The sequence below is a fragment of the Lepidothrix coronata genome, unplaced genomic scaffold (genome assembly GCF_001604755.1).
Source record: "Lepidothrix coronata isolate B3197 unplaced genomic scaffold, Lepidothrix_coronata-1.0 Scaffold116, whole genome shotgun sequence".
Classification (NCBI taxonomy): domain Eukaryota; kingdom Metazoa; phylum Chordata; class Aves; order Passeriformes; family Pipridae; genus Lepidothrix; species Lepidothrix coronata.
Window position 1 is genome coordinate 1,124,558 of NW_016690296.1, and position 15,532 is coordinate 1,140,089.

Here is a 15,532-nt window from a genome sequence, read left to right on the forward strand (position 1 = left end):
TCTTGCACAATAAGGTGGCTGTGGGCAGATATTAATACTAATGCATGAGACAACTGCTTACCTTGTGTGTGCAGGGCTGTTTTGTGTAGATGGTTTCTTCACATGGGTTTATCACTTCTCCTCCAGTTCTGCCTTCATTCCCTCTCCTTTTACTGCCTGACTTCGTCAAGTCTTTACTTTTCTGCTTGTCCAAAAAGTACCTTACAAACCTACAGGGATAAATAAATAGGGTTAGTGATAAATGCTTAATCAGTAACCTTGTAGTTCTTGGCCTCAGCATTGACTCTGTTGGCTTGTGCAAAACCAGCCCTGCAGGTGTGGTGAAGCCTCCAGTGTGGTGTCCCACAGGATGGGTGCAGAGCAGCAGCACATGGGGGTATTTTTGTTGAGCTACAGATGCATTTTTATATAAAAATGTGTAAAAAAGCAAAGATTCCTTAGTAATCAGTTAAAGCAGTTGGCATTTTTCACGGATGTACAGAAAAGAAGTCTCCTTATTTTAGAGTTCATTTAGTGAAGCTTATGGCCAATCTTATTCTTTTCATAATGAAGCCCTGCTGTAATCCCACCTCTGCTCTCCTAAATTCCTCAGTTCAAATGTGGAGATAGCAGTTAAAATTAAATGTTACTTCATGGAAACCACCAGTTCTCTTATTCCTGTGAATTTTCATCCTTGAGCTTCTCGGGCTAATGATAAATAGCTGATTCCTTCCCTTCCTTGTGCTTTTTCTCCAAACAACAACAAAAAATTGCTCCGTTAAATTCCAGTTCAAATTAATGGAAGTCTGGGGGAGAAGGAACAGACAAACAAACAAGGAAGTGTTTTATATTTGGGTTTTTCGTTTCATCTCGTGGCAGATGGGTTTGGTGTTTTTTACAGCCACCTTTTGAAATCAGTATGTTATTTTGTCATTTCTTTGCAGGAGAGTAACAGCTCTGAATCTTTATCATATTGATCGTTTCACAGCCCTTCGTCTGGGGCCCAAGATAATACAGAGCATTGTTATTGCATTATTATTTTTCATTTGTATCCTATTGATTTGCTGCCAGTAACTTACAGGTCAATTTGCAAAAAGATGGGCTATGATTTATTTTTTTTCTGAAGGATTATGCCACGATGGGAATGCTTTTATAAGGCTGTCAGGTCTTTAGGTTTGTTTTTTTCTTCTCTCGGGAGTGCAGCACATTTCTGGGCTGGTGGCACGGTTCCACCTGGATTTACACCCGGAGTATCCATGACTCTCACATAATTCATATGGATAAGTGGCTGTACATAAGCCTACCCTTAAATTGGAATTTTACTCCCGGGAAATGGTTCTTTTCTCACTCAGAAATAACACACAAAGTCAATATAGTTACACTGATGTAAAAGAGAGGGGAGAGCAGACTTTATCTGTCTGAACACAACAAGCTCCCAAGGTTTAACACCCCCAAATGGCAGGTGCTAAAAACAGACATGAAAAATTATTTTTGGTACCATCTTTTTTGTTTGCCATAGTAACAACAGTTTACTACCAAGTAGTAGTAGTCCAGTTACTAACAACTTGGTACTCAGAAGGCCCACTTTTGAAACAAAATAAGGACTCTTAACCAAATGTTTTCCTTATTTATATTTGACTTACCATCATTAGAATGTAGCTACTAGGAAAGCATGGGTTACAACAGTATGTAAAATTGCACAAGTACTTTTAATTCCTTCTGTATAAAACTCCTGCTACATAATTTACACAGGGTGAGTTTTTTAATTACTCAGTGCAAAATGTGTTAAATGCAGTAGCTGATGTATACATCCACCGTGATTTGTACTATTATTTTTCCCTGGAACCCTTCCAGGTAAATCAAACCCACAGTGAGGGACTTCCAGTTCATGTTCTGCTTACAGTGTATTGAATTTTCCTGGCATCCTTTCAGCAGGAGCAATTTGACAGGAGAATTTTTTTTTGGTAGCACTGAATACCTTTTTCTGCCAGTGACTATTTTCACGTTTGGAATTGGTGTGATGTTTTATACTGGACTGTGGTACAGAACTGGGTGCTGATGTTAAACCATCCTCTTACCAGCTCAGGTCACTGGAATAACCTTCTCAGTGTGGGAAATTTTATTCTAAATTGTAGATCATTGATGGAGCTCAAAGCAAGACACAGCCCAATTAAATTTCTCATTCATATCGTGTCCCATGACAAGAAAATTATCAAGTAGAATTGATGCCCTTATGTTGTAGGAATATTTCAAAGAATGTTTTAATATGTTTTCTTCTCTTACTTGCCCAGGTTTTGCTTCACATTTTGACACCATTAGGTGTCTAATACAACTATACTAGACAGGAGTGAGGTCAAATGAGATTTCCTGCTTAAAATGGATGTGTGAAGTCACAAAATGTGCTGTGAGTGGCTGTTAAATGCAGCACAACGTTTCATATACATATATATTCATATATATATATATATGCATGTGCAGCTAAATATTTTAGTATGCATTTATGTTAATATTTGAGAAACAAAAATGACCATGTTCCAAGACTGCTGGAGGTTTTCTTAAACACCATTGGATGATATAGTGCTATTTATAGACAGACGAAAAAAAGTAATTTTTTTGTTGGTAATATTCATGAGTGGTTTAGTGAAGCTAAGATTTTTTTTTTTTAATTGAAAAGGAATTTCCTTAAAAAAGCCAAATCCTTTGATTTATTACTAAGGAATCTCTGAGTTTTTTTACACATTTTTATATGAAAATGTCTCTGAATATTATATTCAGAAGAACTAAGTTGTAGTTTCAAAGTTTATCCTCCTTTACAAGAATGAAAGATGTTTCAAATTGGTCAAAATCTGTTTCAGCAGGTCTCTGTCAGTTCTGTTTCTGTTAACACAAGTCAGCTTCTATTAACAAACACAAGGAGTTTAAAGTTAATGCTTTAAAGTTAAACATTGTTTTATAAATCAAAGCAACTGTTTTCCACCAAACCTGACTGCTGCTTTATTTCAGAGTCCTGCAAAAGTATCTGCCTTGTATCTGCCAGTAAATTGTGAAAACAGTTTGTGCTTTCCTCAGTTCAGTTGTACTTCTCAAGAAAGGGAGATTTAGCAAGAGTTTCTAAGTTACCCAGACACTTAGAAAAGACCCCAAGCACTTTTTACAATGATGAATGAGGATATTTATTCCTCAACTCAGATTTAGTGATTGACTCAGACATTCTGACTGCTACAATGACACTGAAGTTGGGATATTTGAAATGAATCAGTGAGCAGAACACTGAATTGAACTTATTGCTGATTTACTACCTGATATCTGCACAGAACCCAACATTTCTGATTTCCTCTTTTAAATCTGGCAGCTTAACCATATTTATAGTAAGCCTTGCTTCACTCTTTGATTGTGAACAAGTAAAAAAGCAATGAAATATTAGTTACATAAATGTCTATCTCTAAAAATTCTCCACGGGTGATAAATAATTAACTGGATTATTTACTTTTTTTTTTTTCCCCAGCAATAATATACAGTGCCTGAGTTAAGAGGTGACTGTTATCACAGATATCAAGCTCTTCTGGAAGTTCTCTGTTTCCTGCACTGTTTCTGGTTTGGTGCAGCCCTGGACAATGTCAGGTGGGTCAGCTCCTGTCAGGGTAGGTGCATCCTCCCCCAGCCAGCAGGTCGCTGAAGGGTTACTGATGCACCATCTGTTGACTTGGCTACTGGAATGGGAATAATTTGTGGCAGGATCCCAAATGATGAATTAACACTCAAATTTGTGTTGGGGATAAACATATTTATAAAGCTGCAACGCAATTAGTTAATGCTATTACCAGATAATAAGGGAACTCTTCTGGAATTTTGTTGTCTGTAAAGACATCCTCTTTGCTAACTGAGGAAAGTACATCACAGAGCTTTGGCAAAATCCCCACCTTTTATACAGCGCTATTCCAGAAGAACTTCCCAAGCAAATCAGGTTATGCCTCTGCACATCAGAGCCTTCATCATCTGAGTTTTGCCCTTACATGCAGAAGCAAAGACAACATTCATATTGTAATAACCTCGAACCGAAGTTCAGGTGGTGTTGCAGAACTGGGGAAACATATATCCATAAACTGTTTTCCTGGCATAGAGAAGCCAAAATTTCATGCTAGATCAAATCATGTGGATTAAATGTCAACAGCCATAACCTTCAAGCAGGACTTGCAAACTCAATCACTGGATTATGCCGGACCAGTCTAATTCTTCATAAATCTCTTCTATGTCTTTCGATATCATTAATGAATTTCTGTGATAGTAAAATACATGAGATAATATAAACATTAAAAAGGGACAGCAAATTAATCTTTTTAATATAATCTCTCTTAGGAAGCAAGTGCTTCCTTAATATGAAAATTCATTGGCAGAACCTCGAAGTGAGTAATGGGTGCACTCCTGTGAAGAGGACATCTGACTGTGAACATCAAAGCAACGTGTGACTGTTGGGTTGTGTTTGTGTTCACACAGAAAATCTGTCATTCAGCAGCATCGGGGCACTTGTAGCTTGGGCACCTCAGGCTATACAGTCTCACAGTGTAGCAGCCTGTCTGTACAAATAACTCTCTCCTCATATTTCAGGTTTCCAGATTTTTGTTCTTCCATGTTGGTCTGGAATATGTTTACAAAATACACGTGTATGTGCAGTTTATATTGCTAGGTATGGGGTTTTTTCCTCAACAAAACATAAAGTGTGGCACGAGGCTACTCAAAGGCATTTTTCTGCACAGTAGATTTTATTCTGCAAATTAAACTGCTGAAGTTGCAGCCGAACTTAGTAGCCAAGTTTATTCTGTCAGTGTCTGGTCTGTAATTCATGAACCTCCCTTTTTTGTAGCCAGAAGATTCCCTACTCTCTTTTTATTAGTCCTTTTAGAATATATAATCATGATTTTCTTAAGATATTTATATGACTTCCAGGACCTGTACCAAAAAATACCTTTTATTTTTTCTCTCCTCCCAGGGATGTCGTGTCACCACTTGAAGATCTCAGGAAGGACAAATCAATTTTGAAGTGAGTCCTGGTGCTTCTTTTTAACAATTAGTATTCCTGTTTCCCGTGGTTCCTCCTTTATAATGAGGTCTAAACATGTCAAGTCATTCTGGAATATTCCCTGAAGTATTTTGCTCTCTAAACACAGCCAGGGGGATATTCAAACATTTCTGAATTAGGTCAGACTGAGGTAACAACACACGTTTTATCATGGAAGCAGCACACCAAAGGAAGCGTCAGGTTTTCCATTTCTGAGGGACTCTAGGCCAGGCCTTGGTGCCTTTTTGCATCTTTCACACGGGGTACCTGGATGGATTCCAGGGCCACACGGTGAGGTTATTTACCATGAGTTGTACAGGTGGTGAGTCTAAATGATCTAATGATCTTATGCCCAGAAAATCTCTCACTCTACATAATATTCTTGACCTTTTCCTCTGTCGCTCATTTATCTGCACTTGGAGAAGGCTGGCACGTGGCTTCTTTTATTGATGGCTTGCTGCATGTCCTAGGATCACTGTTAATGTGCTGTAATCTTTATATAGCCATTAAAGCACTATTAGAGACCTCAGTCTTGGACTTTATATGGTCGTTGGAAGAGTTTTACACAGGTTATTATCATGTTCCTTTGTCTGGAACTGTTCAGCAAACGCCAGGCAGCAATTACAGAAAGGGTTACTTACCATCAAACCTGTACACAGAGAGTTGGTGAGATATATTTCAGAGGTATAATTCACCCATCCACCAGAGCACAATAAAACACCTTCTTTATTTCTGATTTTATTGGTTCTGTCTGCTCTCATCTGGTGCCTGAACATTTTATCTGTTCACGCTGCTGTTTTCTAATGCAATAAAAAGAGCAGACAGGATTTTGCCCTTTGTTTAAAATGTTTTGCTGCATTTGGAGGTAAATAACAGCCACTTTTTGTGTTGTATATTTTGAGACTTATCTGAGAAAGAATTGTTTTGATAGTAAGCAGGCTCTACAGGGTCCAACCATTGTTTAATATGAATAGTCTCTTCCAAACATCTTATTTTTCCTTTGCTCTGACATGAATCTGTCCCTCTCCCCTTCCATCAGCTCGTGCCCTATGTGGGTGGTTTCCAAAGTGTGGTAGTGCTCAAACACAGCTCTCACCCCACAATCCAAGATGAGAGCTGGGTACTTGCCCTCAGGCTTAGGAAGAGACATCTCTGGGAGTCAGGCACCTGAGTTCCTTCATTAATATTAAAGCAAAAAAAGGAGAGGAAGGCTCTGGCTCCCAGTTCTTACATGAATGGAGTTTAAATCATTTACATGAGGAATTCAGCGAGCAGAGATCCTCACTTTCAAGCAGATATGTCTTTTCAGGAACAAGCTGACACTGAGCACCAAAACAGATCACAGGAACTACAACAAAAAGCAGTGTTCTGCCAAAGCTAAAGGCTGAGGAGTCTGTCAGGGAGAATGATGGAGCTAGAGGAGTGGTATTATAACAGGGAGAGGGGAAAGAGTGGAAAGTATAAGAAACTGGAAAAGACTTTAAGAGACATAATGCTGTTTAATGGGGCAGAAACTGAGAGGCAAGTGAACTACAGTGCAGTGATCAGCATTTTGTCAAGACGATTTGTAAAAGGTGACAAGTTGTAGATTAAACGCTTCGATTCACCTTTATGTCACTCTGCCTGTGCACCTGTGTCATTCTTTTAATGTAATAACCTCCACTAACACTTATAGGCTGCAGCATAATTTTGTTGACCTTAAATTAAGGAAAAAAGATGTGATTCTGGAATTTGAAGCCTGCAGTACTTTACTGGCTAAAGGGTAAAATAAAGAAGTGTAGCTGAGTGACGTTTTCATGTCACGTGATGAATCCAGGCTCATGCATCATAGGAAGTCCAAAACAGCTTGGTTCATATAATTTCAGCCTCTGTCTCAATCCTAAAATTGTATTAAAATTAAAGCCTCGGGTTTTAGGTATTTATCATAATGATTTATGGGAACTGTTTTCTTTGTAACATAGAATATCATAGGATGGGAAACAGCAGTAGTTTGGGGGATCTTTCTGCTTTCTTTCCTTTTCTTTTTGTTCCTTGCTATGTGACACTGCAGAAATGCAATCTAAGTGAGTAGGAGAAAGGCAACTACATTAGGTTAACAAGTGAGGAAAAAAAGTCAATCTTTCAGGCTTTAGAGGAGCTGATAAAGGAAAAAAAACTGTGCCTGCAGTAGAAAGCCAAAAGATACCAAACAGCCTGAGATATGCTTTCACAAATCAACAAAGAACATAAACTAGGGAAAAAAATGCCTTCCTCTGGTCTGTGTCCCTAAGATGAGAAACCGAAAACCTGTGAGTATAAAGCAGGTGTGGGATGGCTGTCAGTGGAATGTCAGCTTCCAGCAGACAGGAATAACTCAGAGGGCTCAGGATGAGCTCTCTGCTGCCTCACACATTGTATAGTCTTTTAATCAAACCCCAGAGCGAATCGTTTCCAGCCCCAAAACACACATCAGACCACGAGAAAAAGGATTACAGCACAAATGGTGCTTTACCAGGATTTAAGATCTAGAACTAGTACTAGACAGGGTTCAGCTTGAGTAATGATCTTAGTTCCTTCCTTTTCCCTTTCTCCTGAAATATATTTACCTACATACATACCTGTTTCTTCAGCAGGCTTCTAGAGATCTTCAGAGGATCCATCCTTGAAGCACTTCCATCCTGGAAGTGCTCTGACCTTTAGATACTGACAGAGGAGCTGTGTATTCTCATGTTCTATAGTATGTATTGACAATAATGGCAGTTTTTCCATTCCCTTTGTAAATAGCTTAATTTTTACATATTTCTATGATTTCAGGATATAGTTGCCCTTCCATAATATATAATATTTCTATCAATTCTTTTAATCTAGGGATGCCAATGCTGTACCACATTATACCATTTAAACCATGTCACTCATCCAAAAGGAAAAATGCCCGATAATCTGTAATATGAAGCTAACTAATTTATCCACAGAGGCAACACTACATGCTTGACTGATAAGCAGCTTCTGTCTCCTGTGGCCAATGGTAATTCCTTTTCCATATTAGCCATGTGTTGGACCTTGGGTTTGCACATTTTGACACTGGTGCCAGATTATAGGTAACAGCTTTGGAATGTGGAGTATCCTCTGACGAGGATTGCACACCACTACCAAAATAATTTCAGTTAGCACTCCAATTAACTGTAGAACTGAACTCCAGGGGTAGTAACCAGTGTCTTATCAATTTAATTGTTTGGTGCCCATGGATTTTTTTCTTTAGATTATTTTCAGGGAAGGATATGAGATATACCTTTTACCTCTCTGTTTTTGTCTCTTTCCATGGTGTATCAATATATCACATCAATCCCTCCAACATCTGAGAGGAATCCAACAGAAAAATCTGCATCTTCTAGGCCCCTAAAAGAAGTTTTTACCCCAGTGTCTGGAGCAATACTTCGGAAAATATTTCTGTAAAATTCTCCTTTTAATTCTTGATCATGCTCAGACATATTAGACTGATATAAAACCCCCTAACTAACTTCACCAGCCTCGGTGGAATAGCCAAAGTCTCTGCCAACTTTGCACTATCAAAGCATAATTATATTACAATTATAAATATAATTATCACAGGACATTGGCTTCACAACCTGAATCTTCATGCTGAGGGCAGATAATAGCATTTGTCTAATATTTTCTTGACACAGGGACTGATAACTCCAGGCTTTGTGACGGACCAAATCCTTGCTCTCCCCAGTTCCTTGGGGCTGAAGGTGCTCACCCACACTGACAGTTTAGTAAGTGAGACTGGATTATGTTTCTACTAGCAGAGCTGCTGTTATGGAAATTCCTATTCTAATGCACTTCCATAGAGAGAGAAATACAGACAAAAAAAAAATCAAGTTAAAAACTAGAAGGCAGCATTTCTGTGGCAGTGTAGCAACCAAAGAGGTAAGTGAGTGAAATACCAACAGAGAGGAGAGGAAGGTCACTGTCCCGAGGGAAAGCAATGCCAGATGGCCACAAGCACAAATTAAAAATTCTGCAGATATGAATTTTACTCTCACCCTTTGATTTTTTTTAGCATAATTTGCACTGCAGTTTATTTTCATGGCCATTGGGGGGTTGGTAAAGGGCCAGATTGCTCTAAAGGGAAAATATTTTAATGTCTACATACAGGGGGATATTCATATTGTCAGCATTAAACCTACTCAGATCAGCTCTGTCTCCTGAGATGACAGTGGCAATAAAAGAGCCACCTGAGGGTTTCTTACAGCTGAGATGCAAATGCCCTCTCCCTTTTCTTGTAAAACAAAGCACGTGCACAGATCTCCTAGATGTGGTTGGACCCCACTGAAACTTTGATTTAACTGCATTTCTGTGCTGAATCGAAATTTTCAATGGCAAACTGAGAACATTTTGGCCTTGAATAAGAAGAGACATTTCTTAATAACTGCAACTAGCTGCTTCAGAATTAAAACAAATGTTGACTGCACATTCATCCTGGCAAAAATAGAAGAACTGACCTTAGTAATGATTAACGGGGAATACACCCAGATGTACATTTGAAACATTTGCATTTCAAGCACCAGAGAATAGTTTTTCCTCCCTAATGTTGCATAAAGAATAGTCAGTAAACTGCCATTCCTGTTTATGTTAGATCTATATAACTGAGCAACCAGCATTCCAGATTTTGTTTCACTTCACAATCTTCTGAGTTTTTCTTCTGCTGTGTTGTGTTTATTTTCTGGACATATTCAATTTTGCTTTTACGGGAGATAAAAATAATAAAAGAAATCTTATGGTAGAATAGCGGGAAGCAAATGACACTCATGCATTTTTCATTGATCCTTGAAAAATTAGATGAGCCTCCGACTTACTTTTGGATTTATCTATGCTGTGTTAGGGTGTTCTCAAAGAACCTTAAAGAAACAAATTCTCTGTTTTGCCTCCTATTTGTGGTAGGGGCAAAGAAGAACAAAATGAAATATCAGACTCAATGGCTTAAAAACCTGATAAACCTGTAGGAGAAAGATGTTTTCTGCTGCATCATTTGTCATAAATGAAGTTATTAAGATTTAAAAAAAACCCCTCAACCCTAGCAGCCTTTGCCAGAAATGGGAGACACAGTAATCTTGAAACAGTTATTCCTTCAGTCTTTCTAACCTCTGAAGACAACTAAATTAACACAGAAATTGGAGCTCTCACACACCCTACAGCCAACAGCTCCCAAAATCATGAAAACCTTTATTGATTCAATTTATTACAAATGCTGTCCCGAAGCAGCAAAAGTGACTCTGCACTGATTTATTTAATCCTTTTGCCTTTTGGCTGAGGGTGTGCTTTGGCTTTGCATGGTCCCACTGAAATGCAATGGAGAGCATAACAAGGATTACTCAGTCATGGAATCATCAAAGCATCTGCTAAGACTGTTAGGTTGGGTTTTTCTCTTCCTGCCGACTGCATTGGTGGACGATATTCTCAGGCTGTGTTCAGACCGCCTGGTCTGTTTACCTGGTCATTTTTAATTCTGCACTGATGGACTTGTCAGTTATCACATCGAACACAAGTATCAATATTGGTACTTTCTGCATGTTTGGAGCCTTTTACAGATGTGGCTCCAGGGTTTTGTATTTACAAGCAAACCTCAATTCATATTTACACTGTTCATTTTGATCTGTGAAACAGAGAAAAAAATCACAGAATCACTAAGGTTGGAAAAGCTCTCTAAGATCATCAAATCCAACCATTCTACCAGCACTGTCAAGGCCACCACTGAACCATCTCCCTGAGTGCCCAGTAAGTGTCCCCCAGGGTGGCACTGACCACACTTGTCCATCCCAGGAGGGCCTGCGGATCATAAACTAACATTTCTGGAATCAGGAATCTCCAAGGTGTTTCTAACAACATACTCCATCAGTTCTTGTCACTTTTTATTCAGTGCAAGTACGAAAATTCCCGAGATGGACAATGAAAAGCAATACATAAAAATCCAAAACAAATGATCATAAATGGCCCTGATGAGAACCCAGATCATACGTAATTTAATGGAGGTAGAAGGTCATTCTAAACACATCAAATATAACAGCACAAAGCAAACAGGCAAAGCACATCCTTATGTCATTGTGATATTGAGATTGAAAGATCACATGCTTAAAATAACTTAAAAGGAAAATAGAAAGTACTCAACAAGTGGAAAGCCAGATTTTTCTCTGCAAGTGCCATAGGTTTTGGGCACCCAGACCTGAAACATCAGTCATCCATCACCCTCAGGAGTCCTTCTTTTGTCCTGCTTTGGAGTGTACACCAGTTCAGATTGAGATTAAGGGCAGCATTTCATAGGGGAAAAGGAATGGCAGCTGTCCCCTCCACTAAATAGTGGCAGTTAACACCAGAGATAAAACGCTGGCTGTTTTATCTCCTTTAAGAGCTGAAGAGATGCTCATGCATGTTGTCAGGAGTTTTCCCATAGAATACTCGTATACATTTTCAGCCACATAGGGATTTTGGGGTTTGATAATGTTTGATAATGTTTCCTACAAAAGAACTCAAGGTGCTTCTGTATGTCAGAGTATTATTGTTATTTTAATTATGAAGACAAATAAATGAGTCACTGACAGTGGTATTTAATGTGATGAGCACATGTAAGGGTGGCTTTGCAAGAGGCTTGTGACTACACTGACCCCCCCAATAGCTCCACTGTCCCCTTTGCACATGGGAAGGGTTATTTGTACCTGCTTGCTGGGCCCACCATTCCACACATTCACTTGAAGATGGGCACAAAGGTATTAAAACAAACTTATCCCTGGGCAGAAAAGAAGCCAGTGCTGGTGCTCTGGACAGTCCCTAAATGCTGTAGTTTTTCTCCATTGCTGGTAGTGCAGCAAAACTCCTTACAGCAGCTAAAGAAATCCAGTAAGCCTTCCGTGTTTTCCTTAATTGTCTCTGATTTTCAGGAAGTCCCTTCTACAGTTTTCAATTCCCTAAAAATGGGCAGCTGTGGCACTGTGAGAAATAGCAGCATATTCCTTGGAAAACAGACAGGAAAGGACCAAAGTGGGTCTCAGGCTGGGGGTGCCCCTTCCAGGCTATTATGTGTCGTTCTGTTGGAATTCCTAATTCTTTAGGCACCTAACTGGCTCTGAGGAGTTCAACCATGTGCCTGGGGAGAGCTTTGATAAGCAGATCTGGACAAATGGAAACCCATCCACAGCCCTGAGCCCCAGCCCCCAGATCTGCCAAGCTCCTTGTATGCTCCCCTGGAGACCAGATGTTCCCCTTTGGATCAGATCCCCTGGGGCGAAGGCAGAGGTGTTTTTAAGGCACACTCTGCCATCCCATCACGGCCATGCTCTCCCAGTCACATCCATGCCCCCCATGGAGCCAGCAGCCTATTTCCCAGACCCTGAACAGCAGCAACTGGGGGCAACCCCACAGCTGGGGCCACTCTGGCTGATGGGAAAGGACCCATACCTGGGCTGGGCTGGGCTGGGCTGGGGGTGGAGAGGGAAGGGGCTGGGATGGAATGGTGGAACTGTTGGGCAGTTGTGGTGCAGGGAATGCCTCTGGTGCTGTTGAGCCTCCCTGGCCTTGCTCTGGGGCTTGATCTGTCTCCTGTGGCCCTGTGAGGAGCCTGGCTGTGGTGAGAAGCCCAACCCAGGGCAGAGGGTTTGGGCCTGGCTTGGGGCTGTGTGTGTGTGCCCCGACAGCTCCGGGAACATCCACTTTGTCTTCCAGGACCCCCTGGCATCGCGCCGAGGAGCTGCGGAACCAGAGTACACCTCGGGCCCAGCTGGGTGGCCATCACTCGCCCTCCCAGGGTCCCCGCGGTGAAGGCTCTGTGAGGGCCGCGGCTGCGGGGGCCACACAGGCGTCACCGCGGTTGGGATGGATCCACAGGGATGTGTGTCCCTTGTGACTGATGCCGGGGACATGACTGCTGTGCGGGATGGACCTCTGGGTTTGGGGCTCGGGGCTCTGCGATCCCGCGGCTCTGCCGGGGCGGGGCGAGGGGCGGGGCGGGGGCTCCGAACGCGGGGCTGGGGCAGCGATAGGTGTCATGGTTACTGCCGTCAGTATTGTGTGTTGTCATTGATATTACACTGTCATATTTGTCTTGGTGTCCATTATTAAACTGCTCTGATCTCACCCCGCGGGCTGTGTTTTGTCTCCCATTCCTTTCCCCATCCCACCGCATGGGTTGGGGATGAATGAGCGGCTGCCGGTGCGAAGCTGCCGGCTGAGGTTCGACCACCACACCGGGTCCTTTTGGGGGCTTACAGAGAGACACCCAGCGCTGCGTTTTGGGGGCTCGGAACTCAGACAGAATCCTGCGATTCTGGGCTCACAAGCAGAGACCCACCGCTGTGTTTTGGGGGCTCAGAACCAGGCTCACTTGGTCAAAAGAGAGACCAAGTGGTGTACTTTGGGTGCTCAAAATTCAGGCTCAGAGCTTAAAAGCAGACTAAATCCTGCATTTTGGACTCCTGAAACTAGACTCATATGGCCAATTCTGGGACTCAGAAACAGCAACTAAGACCTGTGTTTTCAGGGCTTAAGGCAGAGACCAAGTGCTGCATTTTGGTGGTTTAAGGCAGAGACTGAGTCTTGTACAGCATGTGGGCCTTGAAACCAGGCTTATGTGACCAGTGTTAAAACTGAGAAATGGAGACTAAAAGTCCTCCCGGCCTTAGGTGGCCACATTTTGGGCTAAGAAGCAGTGATCGATTCCTGCATTTTTGGGGGCCTGAGGAGAGACCATGTCTTGTGTGTTTGGGCTCAGAAATGAAGACCAAATGCTGAATTTGGGTGCTCAAAACCAGGCTAACTTGCACAAGTGTAAAAATGGAGATTAACTGTCAGGTGTTTTGGGGGCTTGAAACCAGGGTCACTCAGACATTTGGACTCAAAATGAGAGAAAGTTCTGCGGTTTGGGGGGCTTGAAGTAAAGCCCAAATCCCGTGTTTTGGGGCTCCAATCGGGCTCCTTTGGGCAGCGGGAGCCTCTGTTTCTCAGCTCTAAGTCCTGCATTTGGCACAGTCTGAACTCGGGCTCACCCGGCCACACCGAGAGCTCATAAACCGCACCTCAGTGCCGCGTTTGGGGCTGGAGGCACGGCCCCTGTCCCGTGTTTTGGGACTCAAACCGGGCTCCGGGGACGGTTGTAGGGCTGAGAGCAGAGCCCAAGTCCCGCGTCCGGGAGCACTGGCAGAGCTCTGCGCATCGTGCTCAGCAGGTATCCTGGGAGCTGCCCCTGCACCGGCACAGCCCCGGGTCCCCGCGGCAAGAGCGGGACCCGCGCCCGAAGTCCCCAACCCCGCGCCGGCCGCAGTCCCAGCAGGAGCGGCAGCGCCAGATTCGGCCCCAGCGCCCGCCCCGGAGCGGCTCCTCCCGCCCGCGGTGGTCCCAGTCCCGGTCCCAGCCCGGCGTCGGTCATCCGGCCCCAGGACCCCCACCCTGCCCGCTGGAGGAGACGCGGCACCCCGCTGGACACCAGCAGAACTCGGGCACGACGCCCCTGCTCCAGCCCCGTCCCCGCCTCAGTCCCCGGGCTCCGCCCAGCGCCGGGGGCAGCCCCCGGGCCGGGGTCCGGCCCCCAGCGCAGGTCCCACCCCCCGGGAGGAGCGGCCGCGGCACGGGGCGGGGCCGGGCCGGGGGCCGGGGCGGGGGCACGGGGGGCGGGGGCGCACAGGTGAGCGGGGCGGGGCCGCTCAGGTGCGCGGGGCCCCAGGGCGGCTGCGCAGGGCGGCACCGAGAGTATTTAAAGCCCGGAAGTCGCCCCGGCCGCCATTTGCTCGGTCAGTGCGCGGTTGGGGCGGTTCGTTCGGGCCGGGCTCCCCCAGGGGAGCCCAGGTGAGGCGCGGGGGCTTCAGCCTGCCGTGCTCTACCCCTTCTTCTCAACCCTCCTCGCTATCCCTTCTCCTTTTGGCCCCAGCCCCTCCTTTCCTCCCCTCCTGGCCCCCGTACGCACCCCGACCTCTCCACTCTACCCCTCTTTCCTCCTCGCTCCTTCCCCAGCTACCCAACTCAGCCTCCGTTCTATTCCCGCTCTACCTTTCCTTCCTCCACCTTGCCTGCTCCTCCTCACCCGGCCTCCCGCTACACACACCCAGCTCCCTTACGCACCCCCGACCCCCCTATACCTCTTCTGTCCCACATGCCCTTTTCTCCCCTATATCACTCTCTTCCCTCTACTCCCCTTCTCTCCCCCTCTTTGCCCTATACCCTCTGTCTTCCCGTACCCCGCTCCCTCTTTTCTCCCGCAGCCCCGGGGTTCGGGGTGCCGGTTTAATAAAGCCGCCAAGGCCAGACCCGGCGCCCCTCGCTACAGTCCCCACACGGGGCCGGTCCCGCTCGGCGGGTCCCCCCTGCAGTTCACAAGCACCGCCCGACACCGCCGGGGCTCCGGCCCGTCCCGACATCACACCTGGGGCTCCGTGGGCGGGTTCGGGCTGGGGGCAAGTCCTGCGAGTTTGGTCTCAGAAACAGATCGAGAGGTCTGTTTCTGGGACCAAACCCAGGGGCCGTTTGGGCCGCGTCTTG

General features: G+C 44.3%; 2 long non-coding RNA genes across 3 annotated transcripts in view; one reads left to right on the plus strand and one right to left on the minus strand.

Annotated features, from left to right (window-relative positions):
- The window catches only part of LOC108502315, an 81,037-nt gene that overhangs the window by 12,639 nt on the left and 52,866 nt on the right, over positions 1–15,532 (minus strand). Inside the window, exon 5 of the long non-coding RNA XR_001876450.1 lies at positions 62–209. This is a non-coding gene — a long non-coding RNA (uncharacterized LOC108502315). The remainder of the gene's footprint in view (positions 1–61; positions 210–15,532) is intronic.
- Positions 3,484–12,951, plus strand: LOC108502316. Of its 2 annotated transcripts, XR_001876451.1 has the most exons (5): positions 3,484–3,600; positions 4,967–5,017; positions 7,883–8,039; positions 8,698–8,787; positions 12,728–12,951. It is a non-coding gene; the product is annotated as an uncharacterized LOC108502316 (long non-coding RNA). The 2 variants fall into 2 exon arrangements; XR_001876452.1 differs by lacking the exons at positions 7,883–8,039; positions 8,698–8,787.